At 39.3% G+C, this 27415-nt stretch overlaps 1 protein-coding gene across 2 annotated transcripts in view; it reads right to left on the reverse strand.

The window, feature by feature from the left end:
- The window catches only part of LOC147718243 (nicotinamide N-methyltransferase-like), a 250108-nt gene that overhangs the window by 179096 nt on the left and 43597 nt on the right, over positions 1 to 27415 (reverse strand). The window lies entirely within an intron of this gene.

Below are 27415 nucleotides of genomic sequence, written 5' to 3' on the forward strand. Positions count from 1 at the left end.
ACTGACATTGGTAGTGGTGTTATTGACATTATTTAAGGGCAAGATACTTTTTTGAATTGGGAATAGTGTTATACCGTGGCCCATTGCACCTTGCTCTTTTTTTTTTTCAAGCACCGCTCTGTGTTTAGTAATCTATCTACTATGGGTCCTAAAACAGCCTGTGGTGGAAAAACAAGACCTAGTGGTGGGAGACAGTTTGGTACAGGGGCTGCCCTGGCATCAAAGTCAAAACAAAATAGGAGCAATGATGATTTTGATGTCAGTCAAACAGGTACTCCGAAAATACCGCAAATGTTTAATATTAAAACGAAAAACCCAGTGGTAAAGACTTTGTCAGCCGATGGTGGGGGTGAAAAAAATAAAATCATTGATGATATAGAGGTGGTAGACGCTGAAAATGATCAAGATAAGACTTTGGTGAAAGCACTTGAACAGCTAGCAGTCTCTCCAGTAGTTTCTCCAGCTGCCTCACCTGGTTCTGCTACATCACAAAACACTATGGTGCATGATCCTGTTATTGATGCTGCTGCTGATGCCGACACTGATGCTGAGGTGGATCCTTCTAGGATTGAAGGGGCAGAAGGTGATCTAATCATTAGCAAGGATAGCACATTTTATTCACTTTCAGAACACTCTGAGGGCTCTGATTTGGAGGGCGACTTAGAGGATGAAGTGGAGACTTCCTCCTTTCAAAATATCAGCAAGGAAGCTTCTTTTATTTCTATAGCTAATCTACAAGTGGACAGTAATTGGAGTGAGGAAATATCCGATGTAGATACGACTGCAATAGATCAAGAAGCTATATTGAACCAATGCCGCCAAGAAGATCAAGCAAGCTCTGCTGAATAAATTAGCTGCAGCCCTGGGATTCCAAGCCAAGCCCCAATAGACATTGTCTTGAAAGCCATCTCAGATCAACACCTGGAGGCTAAAGCCAAAATTTGAAAACACATAATGTTTGCAAAAAACTTTAAAACACTGTGCGACGGCTGGCGAAATTGTGTAATGATTTCACGGATAGAAGGGTAGAAGCAGAAGGACGTATTTCTTCATTGGAAGATCAAGTAACACATAATAGACCCGATATCGATGGAATAAAGGCTCGGAAAGATGACGTGAATATAAAATTGGTTGATTTGGAGAACCGGTTACGCCATAACAATTTGCGAGTTTTGGGTGTACCCGAAGGACGTGAGGGACAGGACATGCGACAGTTTGTGGTCGAACTTTTTGAAGAAGCTTTTCCGACTGGCAGTGGTCTCAAGAGATTCAAAGGGCACATCGCTTTCCATTACGCAAGCAAACAATACGGAGTAACAAAAGTCATCAATACCCCCGTGCAATTTTGATATCTCTAAATAACTTTCTGGCAAGACAAAAAGTATATGATCTTGCAAGACCGGATAAAAAGCGCTCTGGGAAGGGTATCACATTTTTTGTACGCCCTGATTACTACCATGCCACTGTAGAAAATCGGTGGAGATTGCGCCAGCTGATTGCTCCATTTCAAAGAAGGGCGCTCAAGTTTTTCACCTTCAACCATCTACATTAAAGACTGTATATAAAGGGCAGAATCGGTTCTTTACAACTGAGGCTCCAGCAAAGGAATATTTAAAGTCTTTAGCATGAGAAAAAGTTATTAACTTTGAATATATATCTGTCTTTATGGTTTACACCTCATGCTTCTTTTTCTTAGGTTAACGGATACGCCCAAGCTTGAGAGGTGATCAAACACACATCAACGGGGGGATAGGCCCCTTTGCCTTAGTTTTGGGAGAGGGTCACAGGGGTTTGGGGGGTCATTGTGCTGGGGGAGGTGGTGGGTTCGGGGGGACACGGGGGGTCTGTGGGGGAAAAAAAGGGGAAAAATTCAGTCAAAGCCATAGAATGTTCAGTCTAAATATATTGTTTTTTCTTTTTGGGTGCAATTGTGTAAGGAACCTATTTAGTAGCCATGGCTAGTTGTAATCTCCGCATGTGCTCATTTAATGTATGTGGCCTCAATAATATTAGCAAGAGGAAACGTGAGATGCATGAGATTCGTTTGATTCAACGGAATATAATATGTCTCCAGGAGACGCATATACCATGGTCAAAAAGAAAAGTTTTAAACGATCTTGGGTATATAGTGCTGGCGGCCTCACAACAATCTACTATGAATCGCGGAGTGGCTATATTGGGGCGACACTCCATAAAAGCAACAGGGAAAATCAAAGTGGATAGTTTGGGACGTTGGGCAATCGCTGAATGTGTCATAGGGAATGTTGTTGCTACTATATGTACAGTATATGGATCAAATATCGATGACACTGCAGTGATAGAATTTTTGAATGTACAATTGGATCTATGGGGTACTCCATTATTTCTACTTGGTGATTTTAATATTCATGGGGAGTTGAATACATGGGACTGGGGGTTTAGTCGATACTTAGGTAGGAAGCCCAAAGTATTTAAGGAACTACGGCAACTACTACGCCAACATGGTTTGATTGATGGGTGGCCTTTGGCCAATCCGAGGAATCCTGGCTTTACTTTTTTTTCTTCACCTCACAAGAAATGTGTGCGTCTTGATTATATTTTTCTACCTCGGTATATGGCAGAAGGATCCCGAATGTCTGTAATGCCGCGTATTACATCTAATCATGCTCCGATTGTTATAGACATGCCCCTGCTTAAAATCCAGCGTATAATAAGGTCTTTCACATTTAATAAGAAACTTCTCTCAGATGAAATCTATTTGCAACTAGTTTTAGAATGGGCTCAGCAGTTTTTTGATCTTAATAGGGGCTCTACCTCCTATGCAATGGTATGGGACTGCTTTAAGGCAGGTCTACGGGGTGAAACTTGCAGCTACGGCTGGAGTCTTCAACAGGAAGGGAAAAACAAAATGGCGCAACTTTTGCAGGATTTAACAAATGAAGAACATGATTTAACACATGATATTAGTTTACACCGAAATAGTAGTGCCGCACAAGACAAAGTTGCAAAATGCAAGGCTAAGATAAATGGGGTGTGGAGCCAGGACATAGCACGCCAATATAAATGTCATCGTGCTGAGAGATATGAATATGGGGAGAACGTGGGAAGATGTCTAGCTCAAAGAATGCGCGGGCGCCAGACAGCACAGCGTATACCATCTATAGAAAATAGCCAAGGTACTCTAGTAGAGTCATCAGAGGGTATTCTTCAGGTATTTCATGATTATTATACAGATCTTTATACCCAAGAAAATGTTTCTATTGATTTAATTGATCAATATATAGATAGACTAGACTTAGCTCAATTAGACCCCGTGCATAAAGAAGATCTAGAGCTGCCAATCACAATGCAAGAACTGGAAAGTGCCCTTAAAGAACTGGCTCTGGGGAAGGCTACCGGTCCCGATAAACTTCCTTTAGAGATATACCATATGCTGTTCCCTATTATTAAAGATGATATGTTGGCGACGTTTTTAGATGCCCAAAATGGAATCCCCCCCCCATTGTGGGACGATGCTAGTATAATTGTATTTAAAAAGAAAGATAAGCCGCCGCATCTCCCTGGGTCATATAGACCTATTTCACTTATTAATGTAGATGCAAAACTATATTCTAAAATTCTTGCGAATCGGCTGATTCAAGTTGTGCCGGCACTTGTTTCTGAACAACAGCATGGCTTTCTTCCAGGTCTTGGTACGATTAATCACATACATCGTGTTATTGCAACTTTAGATTATGCAACTGCAAATCGTACAAACGTTGGTTTGTTGTTTTTAGACGCTGAAAAAGCGTTTGATCGCATTGCATGGGCATTTTTATGGGCGATCTTGGGGAAAATGGGGTTTGGACCACGATTTATATATGCTTTACAAGTGATATATAGACATCCCAGGGCCAAGATATGCTTGTCAGGTCAAGAATCAACAGCAGTTAACATCACTCGGGGCACATGGCAGGGGTGCCCATGCTCTCCATTATTATTTGCCATGTACATAGAACCACTAATAAAAACGTTGATGGCATCTCCACATATACAATTTATGGTTTTACCCGGGGGCAATGTACGCATGTTAGCCTATGCCGACGATGTTGCGATTATAACATCAGATCCAGAATCTGCATTGTGCGAAATTGAAAACCTGACTCGTGAATTTGGTAATGTGTCAGGGTATAAACTCAATATCCAGAAAACACAGGTTATATGCTCACCAGGACTTTGCCCTAATGACAATCGGGTTACCCCAGAGGCTAAATACCTGGGCATTAAAATTAGATTATCGCTTCAAGAGCTAGTCATGGTGAACTGGTCAGATACATTGCAATCGGTTAGAAATCAACTTGAGAAAATTGAGTGCTTACACTTGTCATTGGTTGCCAAAAGTTTTATACTATTTCCGGTCAGTACCATTGGAGATACCTGTATTACAACAAAGGAAATTACAATCTACAGCTGATACATTTTTATGGGGTTGGAAATTGGCGCGTAGTGCGTCTAAATTTATGACACTACCAAAATTACGTGGGGGTTGAGGAGTTCCAAATTTTGCACTATATTATTTGGCGTGTCTTATGCAGAATATCAAGTATTTTGCGATTGGTGGAACTCTGCCTATATATGAGAGCCCTGATATTTTTTCTCTTTTACTTGGCCCACAATCTTGACAAATGCTGCTTCGTTTTTTAGAACCCAGCTATTATAAAAGAACCAGATTTAAATTGGTATTGTCTGCATTTAAAGGATGGTGGTCTATACGGAAGCTTATCTCCCTTGGTCGTATTAATTTCTATACCCCATGTAATTCTATAGAACTGTTTCCACCAATATTTTGAGATCGCACTATGTGTACATGGGGGGAAAAAGGCATGTTAGCTATAGGCAATATGGTTAAAGATAGTACAATGGCTTCTTTCCAGGAGTTAAAAGATATATATAGTCTCTCCCAACATGACTTTTTAAAGTATTTACAAATACGTGATTTTATTCTTAATCACCCAAATGCTTTACCGCTCTGTCATATTGACTTCATTGAAATACTTAAAAAACCCTCACGTATTGGGACTTTATACAATCATCTGGTGAATTTACAACAGGATGATATGGGATGGCAGGAATCCAAATGGGGTAATAGATTGGGCACATTGGCAGTGCCATTTCAAGAGTCAATTTATATAGCTGCTAAAATTATTTTGTCTGCCAATCTATACTCACAGCATTATAAAACTTAATTTAACCTTTATCATACGCCGTTTAAAATGTTGAAATGGGGTAATGCTAACAATGGGAAATGTTAAAGGTTCTAATCTGATCAGGCAGATATTGTTCATATATTTTCAGACTGCCCAGTGTTAAAACCTTTCTTTATATCTATAGAAACATTTCTGGCTAATATTACAAAGTGAGATGTTACAATCTCAAGAGAGGTGATTATTTTTGGTTTATCTAATGATAATAATTTGTTTCCAGGGTATCAAAACAACAGATATGTTTTATTTATGGATATGGCGGTAGCTCGCCTATGTATATATTCAATGTGGTTGAAGCCAGAAGCACCTATATATGAAATGTGGCGAGCAAGGTTTTACAATGTTTTTTATTTATAATTTAAACTTTATCGGATTAAATCAGTTAGGAAAATGCAAAAAGGGTATAACATTTGGCAGGCAATGATAGATCATTTGGATCCATAAAAAAAATGACAGTTTTCTTTATTTTCTGTTAAATATGATGATATTGCTGCTTATATAACATGTTTTGATATTGTTTTTTACTCTCTGATTATCTTTAATTGTGTACTTGCTCTATAAATTTGCATGTTTTACGTGGCTTTGAACTGAACCAATAAAAAAATTTAAAAAAAATAAAGTGAAAAATTATTTATTTTGTTTAGTAATCAATAGAATTCGTACACTAGATAAGGTAATCAATGTGTTCAAATCAAAATGTAAATGGAAAATAGTAATTAATCGGGCCAATTTTTGTGATGTTTTTTCTGGAGAATGGAAGCATAGTTCAAGTTGTGAGCCATTTTTTAATGAAGAAAGTTACTTTCAGGATAATGATTTGGTGCATGCAGTTGACACCAGTGGTCGAGCATGAGGTGAAGGACGGTTGTCCGGTTGAAAAAGAAAAGATTGTGCCTAGAAATACAGAAGATGTGTTAGCTGATGAAGTTTTAGGGAGATGTCCTAAGGCTCCAGAGTATACTTGGAATTGTAGTAATATTTGTAGTGTGTGACAGGATTCATTTGATTTGTTTCTTAGTTTCTTACGGACATATACTAAGAAAAGTCCAAAATAAAAAATGAACATTTTACAAGAGTTAGATCCTTGTAGAGTGAGAGAAAAAACAGGTTTGCATGGACATTCACTGGCTTGTCTTTCAAGAAAAGTATGTCAGAGTGTTTTTCACGATTTTAGGATGTTAGCAGTGCATCATAATAAAGTGAGGAAATTAGTGAGAAGTTTGTATTATGCAAAAAGTCCAGCACTTAAGCTAAAACAGTTAACCCATTCCGTGAGGCCTCGATTCCCCCCGTGTGCGGCCGCCGAACGAACAGGGCGGGGCCGTGATGAACCCCAGCCGTGATCAGCACACGAGCACCGTGAAGCGTGACGGCTGGGGTTTGTCACCAGCATGGGAGGGGTTAAACAGTGCTCTTTTGCATGTAACTGAAATAGATGTGAAAAACATTTGTAAAGAAATTGAGTTTTGTTACTTTGGTGAAAAAGGGGACAGTGCAGAAACTGATACAGTAATAGAAGGTACTGTGGAAGAAAATGTAGAGATTTCAAGTACAGAAAAATTTGACCATGAAATTACAAAGTTTAAGGTCAATTCAAGTGAAAGGCCTAATTTTACCTGTGTGTGTTGTCGACAAACTCATTATAAGACTCAGAGTAGATTAGTTGATTTATATGTAAAAAGTGAAATGGAAAATAATAATGAGTGGATGGATTTTGCAACTTATTTGTTGGTAGAAAATTGTTTTGATTTGGGTTCTGATCAACGCATTTGTAAATATTGTTATAATAAATTAAATTAAAACAGAATGCCTGCTAGAGCTGTTCATAATAATCTGGAGTTGGTAGACATTCCTTCTGAATTGATGGATTTAAATACCTATGAGTCTATTCTGATTCAATGTGTGCATCCTTTTCAGGCTATTGTTCGCTAGGAGCCTAAGACAGACAAATTGCCTCCTTCAGATTTACAGAGAGGATTAAAGAAAATTTAAGAATATTGAAGAAAAATATTGATACGATTGGTGTAGAATCAGTAGAAGAGGAACCTCTGGTTATTCTAGTTAACGGTGTTCCGAAAAAGAGTAAGAAAATCTGGCAAGAATTAGTGGATGTTAGGAAAGTCAAAAAGGCAATGTTGTATTTAGTAACAAATAATCACTACTACAAAAATGTATATGTAGGAGAAGAGGAAACAACTGTAGAAGAGGACAGTGATTTCTCAGCTGGGCAAATTGAAAAAGCTGATGTGTCTAGAAGTGAAGAAATGTATGAACATTATAGTGTTCATCCATTGCATTCCAAAGAAGTAATGGGGAATGCAATTGACTTGTTTCAAATGAAAGAAGCAAAAGGAAGTCCCATTAGTGTATGGGAAGAAAGTTTGGAAGCTTGTTGTTTTCCACAGTTATTTCCAACAGGTCAAGGTGGATGATATGACGACCGACCTATTCAAATTCCTGCACCTGAATACCGGAATTCAAGATTATATGCAGAAGATCCAAGGTTTCGTCAAAGCATTCCATATTTGTTCCATCTACTGTTTGAGAGTCACTTGTCTGAACTTTCTTATGCAGTGAACCGTATACTGAAAAGTGGAGTACATCTACAAAATGTTTCGGCAAAGGACTTTATGGATAAAGTAAAAATGCAAGACAGTGTTTTGGAATCTCAGCTAAATAATCTCATGGCATGTCAGCGTGGTACTAACGAGTATTGGTACCGTCTTCATGGGGAATTGAAATGTATGCTAAGAAACTTAGGAACTCCTACATGGTTCCTCACTCTTAGCTGTGCTGAGTATGCTTGGGAAGACTTACTTCAATTTCTACGAGAGGCAAATAAAAACATTGAACATTTTGAATACAAGACACCTGGAGAACTGTGCTTGTAGGATCCAGTTAATGTATGCAGGTACTTCAATCATAGGTTTGAAGCTATGATGTCTTTTATTACAAACAAAAAAAATCCTCCGCTTGGAGAGGTTTTGGATTTCTTTTGGAGAAAGGAGAATCAAGCAAGAGGTGCTCCTCACATACATATGCTGCTATGGATTAAAGATGCACCAAAATTTGGAACAGATTCAGATGAGAAAGTGATGAGTTTCATTGAGCAGTATTCCACGTGTGCTGTTCCGAAAAGTACAGAAGAAAACAATTTAAGGCATCAAGTTTTACGCTTTCAAACTCATTATTGTGGAAAATACTGTCATCGAAAATGCAAATCCAAGGACAAGTTTTACACAAAATGTCGTTTTGCATTTCCACGTCCAGTAACATCGAAAGGAAGGGTGAACAATTTTATGTCTACTCTGCGACATACTGTGACAAGAAGTCATTGACAACCCAGTCATTTTGTCCATGTGGAATGCTAACATGAATATTCAATATGTTCCTGACAACTCTATTGCTGTGGCTCGATATGTGACGTCTTACATCACAAAATCAGAAAAGCTGGAATTGAAGGAAATGAGGGAGGAAATTTCACATGAAAAGAGTCTAAGCAAGAAATTATACAGTTACAGTCTGAAGATGTTGTTGCATCAAGAAATTGGAGCTTATGAATGTTCTGATCGGTTATCCTCAGCAAGTTTATATGCCAAATCTAGAACCATCATTTAAGTGAGTCTAGTTCTTGCTGCAACACGAAATCGAGTTTTGAAATCTTTACAAGAAATAGATTATTTGGCGGAGAAAGAACCAAACAGTACAGATATTTTGAAGACTAATATGTTGAATACATACTATCCAAATAGAAGTAGTCATCTTGAGAACATTTGTCTGTATGAAGTTCTGCAAACCTATACTTTTAAGAGGAACATCACAGAAAATATCAATAAAGGTGTATATGCTATAATTGGATGTGAAGGCTGTCTGGTGAAACAAAGAAAAGGCCATTTGATTAATCATCGAAAATTGAGTTGTGAACCTCCAGAAAAAAGAGAATTTTATTACTTAGCTCTTTCGCAACTCTTTAAGCCTTGGCGTACAGAAGAGGAACTACTTGGAGATTTTCTTACATATGAAGATTCATTCAATGCAACCAAGGATACGATAGGATGTCCTGTTTTTTCAAGTTATCTGCAAATGTTGAACGAGGAAATACAGCAAAAAGCTAGAATTGCAGCAGAGATTGCTAGAGACAGTTCTCTAGATAGACAGAGTTCTGCTTCATTGAGTCAGGATCCACTAGGAGGACCACTTATCCAAAATGAAGCTGCCACTGCCATGGATGAAGTTGAAAGAGCCATGGAACAAGCTCAGGAGGATGTAGTTAACTTACAAGATTTAGAAAAAGAACTTAACATTGAGCAGAGACAAATATATGACAAAGTCACAGAATAGATTGAGCATGGTTTATCTCATGAGAAAAAAGAGTGCTCATGTACATCATTTATGCCTGTCCGACTGTACGTGAGTGGAGAAGCAGCAACTGGAAAAAGTTTTCTGATTAAAGCAATTGCAACTTATCTGCAGAAAAGAACGGAGTCATCACTGTCTTGTGTTGTTACCGCTCCAACTGGGTTGGCTGCACATAACAGTAAAGGAATTACTTTACATTGGTTATTGATGCTGCCAGTAGAGCATGATAATAAATTACAATACTACAAGCTATCTGGAGAAGCTTGTTGTGTAGTTTCCCGAGTCTTGAAGAAAATGAAACTTCTTATCATTGATGAGGTAAGCATGGTATCAAGTGTAATGCTTGTTTTTGTGCATTTAAGAATACAACAAATCCTTAAAATAGAGTATGATGTGTTATTTGGAGGAAAACACATCATCGTTTTTGGAGATCTACTGCAGCTAACTCCACTGAAAGGACAACCAGTGTTTAAAATGCTTACACATGAAGATACCAGGAAGTGCCTAGGAAGCATTGGAAATGTTAACATATGGTTAAATTTCAAATATGCAGAACTGCTACAAAATATGCGACAGGCAAAGGATGAAGATTATAAAAATATTCTACAAGATGTAAGAATTGGAAAAGTTAGTGAGCATGGGAAAGCAGCTTTACATGCACTGTTAATTTCAAATTTGTTTCCAAACGAAAAGATTCTCCCTGAGAATATTGTTAAGAAAATTCCTGAAAACAAATCTGTCAAGTTTCAAGTTTATTTATTTATGGTTTCGGAACTCAAATGAGATCCACATAAAAGATTGACAAGATAAATACATTTGTATACAATCATACTTAAAATACAGAATATAATAAACATTTCCCAACTTTTAATATATAGCTAAGAAACTTTTGAAAAAGGTAAAAATGTTATAACAAAACATTTCATTGGGGGGGTTATAGATGGCGTCTAGAAAAGAAGTGGCAGAGAGAATGCTTAATTGAAAACAAATTGGTCTCAGCCACTTGCGCCTATGCAAAAGTAGGGCCGGGCACACAAAGAGTATATGGGTAATATCCTGAGTTGAAGCGATACAAAGATTACACATAGCTGAGGAGCCGTACAATTTGGACAAAAGAATATTCAAAGGAAGTAGGTCCTGCCTCAGTAAAAACAAGAATCGCCGTACACCATGAGGGAGCTTCCAGGTGACATATGATTGGGCTTTTCTCGTTAGGCAGGTATCAATGGCCAAAGAGACGCCTTTCTTCAAGGTACATGCTTCTCTATCCATCTTAAAGCTTAATTTCCAAGAGGCCACCTTCAAGAAGGACTTCAGCTGATATGCAGATAAGGTTAAGAAAACCGATTCATCAAGTTGCAAAAGATCAATCGCGGTTCTAAAGTCTTTTACAATTAAAGAATGTTCTTTAAAAGTTCCTAACAACTCAGTTTTTATAAGATGTCTTAGGGTACCCGGATCTCCCCCAGCAAGGCTAAAGACCCAGCGCACTATCCCCGCTAGGCCCTGGACCCAACTACTATGTAGGCCGAATTCCAGTCTATAGGCGGCTATAGAGCACACTGTGTTGACCATAGTTAGACTACGCAAAATTCTGCCTTCCATAGTATTTAAGAAGCCCCAGTTTCTTATATCAAGTATATCCATGCCATAAAGTAGTGATGCTGGGATTTTAACACGATACACCTCTAACAGAATAGTGAAGTGCCTTCTACCTGTAGCCTTGTAAAGGGAGAGTAAACTTTTACCTTGGATAATTGCTTTCCGGGTGTTGTTTGCTATATGAGCCTTTTCACTTAAGTTACTAGCAATATCTTTTCCGAGGAAGACATAAGATTTTACTACTTCCAATCTTTGTCCACTTACGGACCATGGAAAGCTCGCATATTTCAACTTTTTCCTTCCCGTCATGCACATTACTTTACTTTTTGAGATATTTATCTTCAGGTGGTGTGCCTCCGCGTATTTATAAGGTACCTGTAGACAAATATTTAGTCCCTTTGGTGTTAAATCCAGGATTAATATATTGTCTGCATACAGTAAACAACCAATAGGGAAACTCCCCAGAACAGGAGCAATTCTTTCACTTAAAGACAAAGCATGAGGAAGATCAGCTATATAGAGGGAAAATAATAAGGGGGCCAATAAACAGCCTTGTTTTAACCCATTGGCGGTAGTAATTATTCGAGAAAGTCCCCTTTCCCCACCTAACACAACTCTGCACCAGGTGTCAGAGTGCAAAGGTCGTACTAGCTCTAGGAGAATACACGGCATGCCTAGGTCTGATAGTTTCCTCCACAGTAAAGATCCATCTACTTTGTCAAATGCTGTAGAGAAATCTATGAAGGCTCCATAGACTCTCCCTCCACGGACCTTGACATATTTTTCTGTTATAACTTGTAATGCCCATAGTGCCATGCCTTTGCCTGAACCCCGTATGCTCAAGGGGCAAGATGTCACCCATGGACACCCAATCATTAAGGCACTTTGTAAAAACTTTGCCTATGGCGTCCAAAAGGGCAATTTGACGATAATTTTGTGGAGCATCACGGTCTCCCTTCTTATGTAGGGGGACCAATATGCTCCCCCTCCAGGAGGGAAGAACGGTTTTACATGAAAAACAGAAACTAAAAACTGGAAAAAGGATTTTACTCCACAACTCACTGTTTTGTTTTATAACCGATATAGGAAGCTCATCCGGACCCATTGTGCCAGAAGAGCGCAAGCCCTTGATGGCTAGTTCAATGTCCTTTTCGGACGGTGGTCCGTATGGAGAGCTATCCTCATGTGTACTGCCATATTCAGGCATCAATCCATTGCTGGCATATAAGTTCTCAATATACCCAACCCAAGTTTGCTCTTCAATGGGAATTGGCAGAGGTCTAGATCTTACTCCACCGCCCTCCCCAATTAATGACCAAAATATTCTAGCTTGACCCTTATGTGCTGCTTCCCGTAATTTAATCCATAAGGTATCTCCGTTCTCTCTTTTTAATTTAGCCTTCACCCTACTCCTCCTTCTTCTTAATAGGACTATTCTTTAGTATCTTTCAGGGGTTTAAAAAAGGTACTGTTCCCTTACTAATTTGTTTATTTCGATATTAAGGTATCGAAGACTGCTAGGAGTTATTTTAGGATTTGCTATAGGATAGGGTTTTTTTGCAATAGAGGTTACCACATTCATGAAGTTAGTGAAACATATTAATTCACAACCATTCCTATGAACCAGATTCTCCACAGCGGCCTCTAGGATACGCACAAAGCCCTTGATAGCTTTAAAGTTCCAATAACATCTCCCAGTATTGGCTCCAAAACTCACCAGTTCGCTATTTATATGCCACGAGTCCATCAAAGGTGGATTTAAATTTACAGTAATGGCGAGTAACTTATGGTCGCTAAATACTGTGTTGGAGACAGACAAATCTTTCAGAAGAAAAAAGGAAGAACTTCCCACTGCCACGTAATCGAGAATAGACTCGCTATTGTTAGACTTGTGAGTGAAATTTGCCGGAGTATCAGATGGAAGCCTTCCATTTACTATGATGCTATCTACCTCTAGCAATTCCTCCAAAAATAATTTCCCTCTCTTATTGGTCTTAATATTACCTGGGAAAAGAGCTTGCGGTATCTGTAATGATTCCTCCTTAAGCTTATTCCTAAACAGCTCTAAACTACAGTTGGAGATTTTACAATTAAAATCCCCTAATAAAATTATATGGGGAGGGGATACAGAATCGAGAAGATTCTTTATGAAGGAGAAAACCTTCTTTAAACCTACATTAAAACATGCATCTGGAGGAATATAAACATTTATCAATACCAGTGATTTTCGAGGGTTACCGTTAACAAGATTCAACAGAGTTATTGCCTGAAAAAGATTATTAGGATCTAAATAATGGACACAGTTCCATTTTATCTTATTAGAGAGTAAACAGGCCACTCCACCCCTAGCATGGCCTCTCCTAGAGGGAATGGCTCTGCCATCTAACAAATAATAGTACTTTCCCGCAAAGAATTTCTCATCATAACAAGTCTCCTGGAGACAGCTCACATCAGCTTCTAGTGTATGCAGGTATAGTATTTTTTCTGGACTATTCTTTATTCCAGCCGTATTCCTTGATAATAATTTTAAATCAATATTAAAGATAGGAATAAGGTTTGGGAAAAAGCATAGATTTGCTTGACAGAACACCAGGTAACCAATTCCATTTAAGACTTTCTTCTGCCGAATTCGGTTGGCAAGGGGGGGGGGTTGTATATCACATGGCGTTCATTTTTCGAAATACACATTTTTAATTCATCAATTTTGGGGGGCCTATCTGTACTGCCTAAAACTGCAACGGGGAGTAGAGGCATGTTTACAAATCTTTCATTACGAGGTTCCACAAAATATGGAATGACATCAATCCCCCTGCTTTGTAATCCTTCAGACCATTGTAAAATATGATTTAGAACAGGTTTAGAGTAAAATCTAACCCTTTCTATCTTCCCAACCTCTAGTTTCAAAATGGAGACTACATCTATATCGTTAGTTTGAATAAGGTTCAGACTTTCAATCTCCTGGAAGCAATTGAGGAGTGAAGATCTATTTAGAGTAAGATCCGTATCGAACAGTGGAATGAAATCTAGATGGAAGGTATCTATACTTTCCTTTTCAGGAGCAGCATTTGACCATTTGGAAGCCCTTTCACTTCCAATCATATCGGAAAAAGGCTTGGCTAAGGGATTAAGAGCTGGTAATAAGGTATTAGAGGGATTTATCTGTTCAACAGATCGAATGCTATTAGAAGACCCCCTTTGTTCAATGGTCATAAGTTCTTGGTCTGCCAGCTGAAGTTAAAAATATATTTTTTATGGACTTTGAAAAGACTGCATTTTGTTATAAAAAAAGGAGTATGATATGCAAAGAGAGAGTAATATTTTTACTCAACTTTAGTAAACACTACCAGAATGGTTAGAAAAAGTATAAAAATTCTTTCGTTTCATGTGAACGGCCTAAATAATAAAAAATAAATGCGGGCATTAGAGAAATGGGTCTTAACTGAAAATCCTGCAGTTATTCTTCTTCAAGAAACACACATGCCTCTCTCAAAAGCTGATAACTTTTCTATGTTTAAAGGTTGGGCCTCGTATCGTGGGTTCTTTTTTTTTCTGAGTCACAGAGGGGAGTAGCACTTTTCATTAATAGGAATATGGAGATAGAGATTTTGCAATCAAATGCTGAGAACCGGGGTCGATAGTGTTGGGCAACATGTAAATTTAAGAATAGGCCCTCCCCTATCACATTTGTAAGCTTTTATGCCCCAGTCAACGATAATTGGGAAATCTATGAGGAAATGTCCCAGTCTCTCTTGTTGGTCGGAGGCGATATTGTGATTGGGGGGGACTTTAATGTACTTATGGAACTCAAACTAGATTCCAGCACGGGTGGTAAAAAACAACCGAAACCTAAAACATTCAAGACAATTTCGAACAATGTAAGGACTTTAGATCTTGTTGATTAGTGGCGATTTATAAATCCCCACAAAAGAGAATATATTTGCTGGTCGGGAAGACATAGGTCATTTTCTCGTATTGATTTTTTTCTGATCTCCTCAAATCTTAAAAATAGTTATCAAATATTTCTACACAATGGCTTCTCCGATCATGCTCTGTTAACATTAGAACTGACGTTTGAGGAAATTATTAGTGTTGTAAAACGCTGGGTGTTTAATAAATCATACCTGGCCGATGTAACTTGGGTGACCCTACTGAAAAATGAAATAAAGGATTTTATTGATCGAAATATGGGGACTGCTCCTATCCATATGATAATGGACTCACTGAAGGCATTTATTCGGGGGATTGCTATTGGAAGGGATGCGCGGGAATCTGCTGCGTTTAGGAATACAAAGAATCTATTACAGAAAAATATCCAGGATTTGGTAGAACAAATATATCAGAATCCATCTGCTAGGCAGAATAACCAATTAAATGCTGCAAAACGTGAACTGAGCTTAGATTATTTAGAGAGAAGTGAGGAAAGTTTCTGCAGGCAAACCCAGAAATCATACGAACATAGTAATTTTACGGGCAAAGTTTTGGCATGGCACGTCAAAGAACAAGTGGCTGCTAATCTAATTCATTCTCTTAAAACTCCTATCAATGATTCTGATACCTCTGACGCAGCAGAGATAGGACAGATTATGTTGTCTCATTATGAGAAAATCTATACTTCTCACCATATTACAGATCAAAACAGATTAAATAATTTTCTAAACAAGTATAATCTTCCTACTCTATCTCAGACGGAGCAAGCAGCTATGGCAACTTCGTTCTCAGAAGATTAAATCTCTGCCACATGGTAAGGCGTGTGGACCAGACAGTTTCCCTGGAGAATTTTTTGTAATATTTTTCACCTCCCTATCTAAACTTTTACTTTTATTATCCAATTCCATGCTGGAAGGTGGCTTAATCCCATCATCATTCTATGATGGGACTGTGGTTAGTTTTTTGAAAAAAGGAAAGGAAGCAAATGATCCTAACTCATACAGACCCATAACTTTGCTAAATTCGGACTATAAAATCATTACTAAATTACTTTCACTACGTTTCAATAATATTTCTCCGCATCTGATTCACTCAGATCAAAATGGTTTTATTGCAGGTCGACAACTCATCACCAACACTCACTATTTGGTTGAGGCCTTAGATTATTTTGAAACACGTAAAGGTGCCAGCTTTAGTTTTTCTTTTAGATGCAGAAAAGGCTTTTGATTTGGTGGTCTGGGATACACTTTTTTTTATTTTACAATTTTTTGGAATCCTCTCACAAATTATAACCTTAGTTAAAAATTTGTATCATGGGCATTTGCACCCTTTGCCTTCTTCATAGAACCACTGGCACTGGCAATTCGGAATTCTATAGATATTCTACCACCTATAACATCTATGGATAAAATCAAATTATATGCAGATGACATAATGCTTCTTCTTAAACCGGAGATCTATTCGCAAACACGGGCTCTTGCTGTTTTTGCAGAATTTGAAGCATTAGGAGGGTATCGCATCAATAGGAGGAAAACCGAGATCTTGATTTGCAGTGGTATTATTCCCGAATTACACCCGGATTTTCAAAACTGTAGTAACAATAGACCTACAAGATATTTGGGGGTATATTTTACGCCATCTGTGAGTGATTTGTATTTTTTGAATTTTGTACCCTTAATAAAAAAAGTTTGGGATCTGTTCTCACGTTGGATTACCTTACCCGTGTCTATTCTAGGCCGGGTGGCTTTAATCAAGATGTCGGTTCTCCCCCTATTCAACTTTTTGTTTTCCACTATCCCATGTTCATTACCGTGATCCTTCTTTTCAAAAATTGAATCCATGTGTTTGGCTTTTGTCTGGGCTAAAAAGACACCTCGGATTGCCAATAATGCTTTATATGCAGAAAAAGAACAAGGTGGACTCGGTCTCCCAAACCTTAGAGACTATTACTTTGCGTATGTTGCACAGTATCTCTCAAGATTCAAACATTCAATGTTAAGTCAAGGACTGTTTATAAATTTCTTTTTTGAAACAATTTGTAAAGAAGTCAAAATCTCTTCTCCATTATCCATACCCAAATCCCCTAAACTAGTCAGATACAAGGTATTAAATTGGTTTTTCAAAAAATGAGACGCCATGTTGAAGAGATACTCTCTTTCTCTCTTTAGCTTAAAAACTCCATTCAGTGATGCTATTACTGGTTTAGGGGTAAAAATGGGGCCAGAAATTATACAAAATTGGCTCAGACTGGGCCGTCAGATTTATCTAATGATATTTTTTGGTCTTCATTATTCATAAAACCAGGAAAATGGAGAAGAAAACTAGCACAGAGTAGAGAGGAGGATCTGAGTACTAAAGCATCTAAAAAATGGCAGAAACATGAAAGTCTCAACTTAACAGTTAATATGTGGAAAACTTTAAATAAGTTTAATTTCTCTGCATTGAGAGGCCCCAACTGGAGGCGAATGTTGTTTTTTTGTAAATGGCTGCTATATTACACCCCTGCAGTTCTTGCTGAAATATTTAGTAATACATCTTCTATTTGTTTTAGGTATTCTCGACCAGATTTGACTAATTGGTCTCACATAGTAGCTTTATGCCCCAGAATAGAGGCCTTCTGGGAGGGCATATTTTCTTTGCTTTCACTTCATATGCACTGTACGATTATTAATTATGAAAGACTGATCATATTTGGTATTGATCCAGAGCTTAATCTGGCTGAGCCGTTGGCAAAACCGATATATATTATAATAGCGGTTGGCAGATCACTGATTCCCAAGTATTGGAAAACAGATGTTGTACCATCTTTGGATGAATGGTATGATAAAATTAAGAGAGTAAGGAAAAGCAAATGTTTATATGCACAAAGGATTGGGGGACTGCGTAAATTTGAAAAAATATGGGGGACGTTTTTTGATTAAATTTCTATGTTTGTTTCTGGATATGAAATTTCTTCTCTTAGGTCTTATCTCTTTTTTCTGAGATGATGTAATATTTTATTATTTGTTCTTCAGCAGATCATTGTGTTTTTTCTTTGATTTTTTTAAATTAATGTGATGAATGAATTGTCAAGTCCTAAATAAAAACATTTTAAAAAAACAAAAACAAAAATAGGGAATGACAAACTGCTCAACAGGAGCAGAAAAAGGGGAAAAATGAGGCCTGGGGACGGCAGAGGTGTTCTTCTCTTTTTCGAACAATTAGTAGGATACTCAAGCAGTTTGTCACACTGCTTACACCTAATGGTAATGCCAGTAAAAATAGGCTGAATGTTTGATATCAGCTCGACTGCTCTTCCTCTCCCCGATGATGTTGCTCCTCCGGTGGAAGTCGAGGCGCCATCTCTCGGTGCATTCCATGCCAGGTCCCTGACACTCTCCCGGGCATAGTTCTGGGGGTGCTTCCTTTGCACATGCCTTATCATGGTAGAGTTCCCAAAACTATATTTTCTTGTGGGGTCACCCCGTGAAAGAATAGTATGGCATATCCTGCACCCCACCTTTGGAGCATTTACCTTCTTCTCCCCTTCTGGAATGCTAAACAACTTCCAGATGAAGTGCTGCTTCACTTTTGGCTGAGGAGGTTCCTCCTGGAGAAACTCATCAGAGTCATCACTGCTGCTTGGTGGTCTTGCAGCCATTCTTTGCAAAGAATTGAAGAGAAGAAGGGAATAGGTCTTGCTCTCTCCAAAGTGAAAGAGGTAGTGAAGGAAATGGGTGGGGTTTTCATTAGTTGTAAAAAAAATCTGTTAACAACCAATGAAAAGTGTTATTTTAAGGTCACATGACTTGACGCGCTTACGCTACGCGCTCCAGAGCGCTTCCGGGGGCGCTTACGTGGCACGTACGTAGGCGTTTCCGGGGGCGCTTACGCAGCACAAACGTAGGCGCTTTCGGGGCGCTCATGTGGCGTGCCTGAATGACGTTATGTTAGATTTTAGGAAATGCGTTTATAGTTAAAATACGGTTATTTAAAATCAAAAATACTACTTTTATAAGTATGGCACTGAATGTCTTGCACTATTATTTACTTTAAATACCTACTTATATATATTTTCAATATATATCTGTGTGGTGTCCTTTCATTTGGTATTCAAGGGGATTGTGTATGGTAAAACAGCTTGCTTCACATGCCTATACAGAGTTTAGCCTAAGTTTGCTTTGTCCACGCTACTAGGATAGCTGGTCTATAAGGTTGACTTACAACCAATCATCATAAGGGATGCTTGGCATGGTACATGGTGATCACTACAACTAGTGAGCATCATATACCAGGCCAACTTCTCACAGTCTTGCCCATAGGAAACCAATTTAAGGTAAAATCATGATGCGCAGCTTTACGCTAGACATTCTGACTTTGTGATAGTCACAGATTTCTCTCTCCGAACTGAGTTTACGTTTTCACTGTTTTTTTCACCAGGTTGTCATGATTTTGTTTGCGTCTTTTTAAAATATGTTTCTTTTCCAGGAATTTAGAGTCACCATTGGCGATATGTTGTTGCTTTTAGCTGAATGTCGAATTAGGGTTTCCACTTTAAGATGAAAGTCACTTATCTTGAGACACTTAATTTACCACAAACGCACAAGTTGTTACTGTCTTCATACAGTGATAGCATTATTTGTATATTTCCCAGCCCTTAGGAAGTCACAGGATAACTGTCATTGGCAACAAACCGCGTGTCAGCTGATTTCATTGAATAATAAAACAAGATTGAATATACTGGTGATTAAACATTGAGACTTTTTGGAACTTTAAAAGCTATAATTTTGATTGACACCTTGTTCATGCGTGCCCGGGACTTACTTTGTATTGATAAAGAAGATCTTTTTGACCGCCAGAAAGAAATATTCAAAAGGAAAGGGCTAAAACTAGCAGTAACACTAAAAAAACTCAAATCAAAACTGACGTGGCCCACACTGAGCTCCCACCTCTGAATCAAACAAGCAAAAATACTTCCAGCATCACTTATGACAGTGAACACATACGTGGCAAAGACACAAATATACTGGCCAATACCTTAGTCAAGGCCTACAGATTCATGTTTAGCCTCCCAAACTACACATCACCAGCTCAGATTTGGCTAGAGTTGGGCCTACTAAAACAGTCCTTGGCCAGGCATGGAGCTTACATAATCTGCTGAAAAAAGATCAAACATCTTAAACATCCTAAAGCATGTACTATTGGAATAACTTCTACAGAAAGACACATCACCCAAAAGAAGCTACCCCCAGGAGCCCCTGGCAACAACTGGCCTGTCTCATCTCTGGGCCACACATTTCCATCAAACAGCCTTAAAAACTGGTATGGAAAGCAATACAACAGCTTTACTTTTGGAGTATAAGGCTACCTTCTCAGCTTGAGCTCACCCCTGGATGACTTAAGCAGCTATAGAACCCCGATGCCCAAAATATTTCAACCAAGGGTACCACAGAATAAATTCCTGGAGCACCACCTGGGCATAATCCAGTGTGCTTCGATTCTTCCACCTTTGCTGAGGGAGCATACTCCAACCTCCTGCTCCATATGCAAAAACAAAACCTGTTGCACCTACTATGCCTCTTCAAAGAGTTGCTGGTGGAAAGGAGGAGCTGCTCAATGTTCCTTTCAACCAAAGGGGATCCACTTTTAGAGACAAGTAGTGCTGGCCTGCTTTAGGCCAGGGGACCGACAGTTAACCTTTAGGCCAGTAAAATTCCTCACACTCATGGAAAATAAAGTGCCACCAGCCACTCAATGGAATAGGTGGATGGAGGCACCAGGTCCTGCAGGATGTGTGGCGCACATCATTCCGAAGCACTGCACACTGACCATACACTTGGACTGAATACTGATGGCAAACCACCAGCCCAAGAGCACTGCTGATTTCTTATACTTTGATGCATAGTTATTTGCACTTAGATAAAAAGATTCAATGATAAACTGTCCAATATTTGACATACTTAATGTTGTTCATGTATATTTATGGTTTTAATGGTGCTCAAATTTTATGGACTGGTTTTTATTAACTATGCAATTAAATAAAACATGTACTTGAACCTGAGCATAGGTACTAAACATAGCAGCTTTACCTCCTTCCAATTGGAAAGTGTACTTATTAGATATAACAAGGAATCCCAAATGTTAACCTATGGGACAGGCATTTAAGGCTTGGCAAGGAGTTTTAAAAGCCAAGTCAAAAAGGCAGTGTAAAAGGCCCACATAGGCTTTGCAGTGTCAGCCCTGAGACATGTTTTAAAGGGCTACCTAATTGGGTGGCACCCTCAGTGCTGCGGCCCAAAATAGTATTTAATTTACAGGCACTTTATATAAGTAAATTAAATATGTCAGTTGTGGATAAGTCAATCAAACCATGTTTAGGGAGAGACCACATGCCCAGAGTCCCACATCCAACAGAACAAGATCAGCAAAATTGGAGACAAGCAGGCATAATGTTTGAGGGAAGCCCATCCATAGACTGACAGGTCTAACACACAATGCATACAAACTTGAGTAGGGGAGTGTTTTGGAAATGCAAGTGAAACAAGGTAGCTTAACATTTAAGATTAATAGTCACATCTTTTTAGCCTCAATGAACACAAAATCAAGATAGGCTCATTAAAAGATAGGAGGCAAACAAGACTAATAAGAACAAATTATTCACTTGTTTTAAATGGTCACTTATCTTAACGTCACCAGTGAGAAGGACTAATCTTCAGCAAGGACTCTTTAACCATGGGACTCCAAAGGTGACCACCAAACTCAGACCCTCATCCATACCTGCACGGATGTCTAGAACAACAGTATGATTACCTTCATCAAAATGGGCATGACAACATTACCGCCGGGAAACCGGTCCGACCGCCAGTAGCAATTAGGATGCGACTGCCACAATGGTGGTCGCATCCCGGAAATTCATCATTGTGGCACGAGGTGGTGTAAGCAGCACCCGCCACAATGCTGGATATGTATGTTGTACAGCTGCATGAACAACGTGACAGGCACCGCACTGTGCCTGCCACCTTGTGCATGCAAATACAGGAGGGTACCATGGATACCCCCTGAGTATACCCCCCCACACCACCGGGGCCTGCAATGGGCCTCCATCACCAAAGACAGCATGCCTTTCTAGGGCGGCATCGCCGCCATGGAAAGGCACAAATCCACAACCATAATAATATGGCGGGCGGTGTCTGCTAGGCACCTCCACTATATATGTCCCAGGACTTCAAGGCAGGCAATCGTCTTCCTGTCCACTACTGTGGCCCCCACCATTCTAATAGGGCAGGGGATAAATGGCGGGCAAATGGAGAAATATGTTGGGTGGCCCGCCACCTCCGGTCGGGCGGTGGCGATCCGCCCAATATCATAACGGCCCCCTATGTGTTGCAGAACTGATTTTAAATATAAGTTCTGCCCAAACTTGACTATGGTGCTAGGGGAAAATAAAAATACAGAAACTGCAATATATTGGAATACGAGGTACCCCAGGTTCTCCACTAGGTGTCCCAGTGCTGGGGCAAGGTACTTTGTAAGAGGGACACTTATAAAAGAGGTTTCATATGCCCTGGGGATAGAGAAATTGCACATTTCACTCGCTCATTGTAGTAAAATGCTTCTCAAAATCCACTTTTGTGCTAGGGGCACTATGGAGTGAGGATCTACATTATTTTGTGTTTTCATGACCCCTAATGTCTCGCCTAGGTGTCCCATGGATAGGGGACATGTAGCTATACGCAGGGTTCTTAAAAATATTTTTTATAGGCTCTGGCACTGGAGAAATTGGAAATTCAATTTTCCCCATTGTGGATCCCCAACTCCATTGGTTAATATTGCAATAGTTATGAATTCACAACTACCGCAAGGAATATATTTCAAGGACTTAGTGTAACATATTGTTCTACCGTTTCATTCTGTCTTTGTATTCTCTTCCCGAAGTGAAACCGTTCCAAAACCATACTCATCTTCGGAAGATAGTGTAAGTCCATTTTTAATACATATTTCATTCTCATTAAGTTAGTCACCTTCACCATTTGACAACTCAGGAAGATTCTCAAAAACGTCCTGTCCCTCTGAGCCCAAGCAGTGCATGAACAAGGAGGCTTTTCTTTCTGCGCTCAAGGCGGTACTGAAGAACCGGGTTTTAGAACCCAGCGGCGCCAGGGGCACACCCAATGTCTTCGGGTTCACCTGTCTTAGAATGCAGAGACACGGGATACTTCTCTGTGACGTCAAAGACCAAATTTATTGGTTGCAACCAGAAACAGAGGTCTACGAAGCACGACACGGGTGGTTCACCAGAGACTGTACAATTTTAGTATTGCGAGACATCGTCTTTTTTGCTAAAAATCACATTCCTGACTAGCATCAATTACTTACGAACTGTCCAATCACACAGTGACATTTCAGAAGGTATCGCATAACGACAAGCCCACTTTCAGTTGTCCAGCCCACCATAAATGACAAGGCAAAGTCCAACATTCTTGCTCGGACAAGCCAGACAAACCCATAATAAAAGGACCTCAACCCAAACCATAAATAGGCCATAAAAGAAGGAACAGAAACAGATGAGAAGCAAGATAGAAGGGTGTGTGCATGTACCATAAACTCAGCAATGTCCTGCTCTTTGATCTCTATCTGACCAGCTGCCTAACAAGGAACTGGCTCAACAAGGTCAGCTTCGGGCAATGGAGTCAGTTCGCTCAGGTCACACAGAAGTCAGCTAAAGGTGTACGTGTCCCAAAGACTCGTTCGGCCGCAGTCATCAGCCCATGTGAGGGCAACCACAAAATGTCTGCTGTACACAAAATTGAACCCGAAGGTTCAAACGAAATCCCTGAATACACAGTGTATCCATCAATCGAACATGACGAAACCACTCGTACATACCGCACTCGTCATTTGCGTTCCGCTAATACCAAAATCGTCTTGATACGATGACCTTTATTGAACTGGTTCAGAATCACGGAACCTTAGTATCTGGGACATTTAATATCTGGGAGAGGTATCCAACCTAAACCTTCCTTAGTGGAGGCCATTACCAATCTCAAGTACCCTGAAAATAAAGGTGAATTAACCAAATTTCTTGGTATGGCAGAATTGTATAACAAATTTCTTCCTGGTTTTGCTAAAAAAACTGAAAACATGAGGGCTTTGTTAAGAAAAGGATGTGAATTCATAGAAATTCGTATTACATTTAAATTACTGTAATTTCAGATCACAAACCTTTAAATAAAGGCATTGACTGTGTGTCACACAGAATAAGGAAATGGGTAGTTGCTTTGCAAGACTTTGACTTTCAAGTTTTCATATTTGCCAGGCACTAACAATATTCTTGCTGATTGTTTGTCGAGGCTTGGTGGTGATTCTGTCTCTGAGACTGATAAAGATGTCTTGTTCATTAGTGAAGACTCTTCCGAGGATTTGAAAATGTGTATAGTAACTGAAGGAGTTGTCACAGAGGGAAGAATGGGTCACTAATCTGACTAATAATGCCACTTTACAACGGGTAGTTGGCTTTGTGAGTGATGGCTGGTGTGAGAATCGTGAGTGTGATGATGAAATAAAGGGTTTCTGGTGAGTTAAAGAAGAGTTGTCTTTGCACAACGGGTTGTTCGGAGGAAGTAGATTTGTTCCGCCTTTAAGTTTACGTCACAAGTTGATTGTGAATGCACACACTAATCACATAGGCATCGCCAAGACGAAAGAGAGGGTTAGAGAAGTATATTGGTTTTCTGCCATGGACACACAAATTGAAAGGTCTGTACGTAGTTGTACACAATGCTCAGTCAGTGACAAGATTCTCAAGTGCAGGACTCAACCTGTGGTTGTCAGAAAACAATCCACAGGGCTTGGGTAGACATTGCTTTAGATATCTTAGGCCCTGTTAAGGTTAAGACACTGGGTTGGTATGTTTTAGTGTGTCATAAAAACTGTCAATTGTGTAAATTCTTCTTCAGTGATATCCTTTCTTGATGATTTGTTTGCAAATGAAGGTTTGCCAAGTTCAATCTTGACGGACAATGGAGTACAATTTACTTCTGGTGCTGTTGAACAATTTTTAAGTGAGAGAGGGATTACACACAAACGTTCAGCTCTGTATCACCCAGAAAGCAACGGGGTTGTTGAAAGATTTATTAGAGTTCTTGAGGAAGCAATGCAATTGGCCCGTGTGTACAGCTGTAATTGGGAAGAAGCTGTTAAGAAAAAAGTGTGTGAATATAGATTCACACCCCATTCATCAACAGGTGTTACGCCCTTTACCTAGTTTAAAGGGAAGGCAGTAAGTACTTGTCTCAAACCTCCTTGGGTTGCGACAAAAATGACAGAAGTTAGTGGTACTTGTGATAGTACAGTTGGTTAGAAGGATTGAGAGTTGGAAAAAATGGATAGAAGGAAAACTATATTTGATGCAAGAAAAGCAGTAAAGAAAACAGTGGTGTGTGTTGGTGATTGGGTCAGGATAAAATTAAATTACCTGGAATCTCTAAATTCAGTCAACCAACTAAAGTCATCAAATTGTTGGGAAATGCTGTTAGAACGCAAGATCATAAGGTGTGGAACCTCAATAGAATTGCCAAATGTTCACCTAAATGTTCTGAAGAGAACACTCCTGGTGTCTCTGATCACAAACAGATGTGAGAAGATCTGGCAGGTGAAGATTAGTTCCTCTTCGTCTTCAAGATTGTGTGTAATATATTTACCCTTTCTCAATCACCCTTGTTAGCTTATTTCCTGTTCTTCTCTGTTTAAAAAAAAGGAGGTGATGTAGTGTTCCTATCAATACTTATGCTTCCTCCTTTCGTTGTGTTCCATGGCTCATGCACCCCTATTTGGTTCTCGTGTAGAATGTTCTTCTATTAGAATGTTTACCCTTGAACTGCTTGCCAGTTTATCCTGTTCCTCGAACGATGAGGTCTCTTGTTATGAAGATACAATAAAGATCTTCAATCAAATGAACAACTGCCTGCCTGTTCATTTCTCCTTCAACCATACCTCTTTTAGGCAAATGGTATTGATAAATATAACAATATGCTGTTGTTGAATATATCCTGAAATGTAAAAAAGAAAAAGTCTTTCTTGTCCATAAGTCAAAATTCAGCCTTCCAGTGTTCTGCCCTGATTGTTCAGAGTTAAGATGAATAGTCAGGCTGCTTTGATGAAGTGATACATGCAACCTAGGGAAGAGAGGCTATCTTTTGTAATAGGAACCTGTTCCACAGAAATACCTGATCAGGGGGGTCATAAAGCATCAGCTTTAAAGGCTGAAGGAGGACAGGCAGAGGCGGCGGGGTATATCTACTCTTTCACTCTTAATGACAGGATAAAGGAAAGAATTTGCAGAAATAAGTCATCCTGGGGATTGGTTTAGCTAGTTCTTTCTTCTCTACTCAGACTTCAGCCATATTAAAGTTTGGAAGAATAGTTCTTTCTGGGAGACCATTCTGCCACACTTTGTAGAAAATGGTCATGCTCTGGGGTGTTGCCCTGCCCCTTATTGGACAGGAGTGCCCCGGAGATCAAACTTGCTTCAAGAAGATCAAGGAGTGGACTCCATGTAAGCTCCAGGCTAACACAGCTCACCTGGACCATCACCAACAATCACCCACCTGAAGTGTGTCCAGTGAATTTGTAAAGGCTTTGTCTAAGTGGATTGTCAGAACAGAAGTCCCAAACTTTCAAGGACCATCTTGGAGATTATAGATCCTTGGATTGTGTTTCCGACACATTTTGGAACCCAAAAAGAATATCTGAAATAAGTTCCAAAACTTTGGAGAAATTTGGAGCACCTTTGGAAAACAGCTCTATAAGTGGACCGACTCACCCTGGCAAGCTAAGCCGAAGACCCACAACTGCAAGCCGTACTGCCCTGCATGTTTTTCTCACTTTCATTGTGTGTTGTGTCTTAAATATTTATTGACTTGTTGGTTTTAAATGCTTTTCATAACCGTCTTGAAGTTAAGCCTGCCTGACCACAGCCAAGATACAAAGGGTTGAGACATATTCTGAACCCTAAACTGTGTTAGTGGCTTTATTGTCAGTGGTAGATGAATATTTACACCTACCAATAATTCACTTTCTAACATTTCAAGAGTGTGGATAAGACTTAAAAAAGCTCCTTTCAATAAAGGGAATTAAGATTTAAAAAATCATCTGGATTGTTTTAGAACTAGGGATACCATGGAGATAGACCTATCAAACTGCCTAAACTCAATATGGCTGAGCTTAGGGGGCAGTGTAGGCTTAGGAGGCAGCATGCTTCCAACAAGATTAGGAAGGCATAGATACCCTAAGTTGGCAGGGTGTGCCCAGGCGTGGGTCTCTTGCTC

The sequence above is a fragment of the Lissotriton vulgaris genome, chromosome 4_1 (assembly GCF_964263255.1).
Source record: "Lissotriton vulgaris chromosome 4_1, aLisVul1.2, whole genome shotgun sequence".
Classification (NCBI taxonomy): domain Eukaryota; kingdom Metazoa; phylum Chordata; class Amphibia; order Caudata; family Salamandridae; genus Lissotriton; species Lissotriton vulgaris.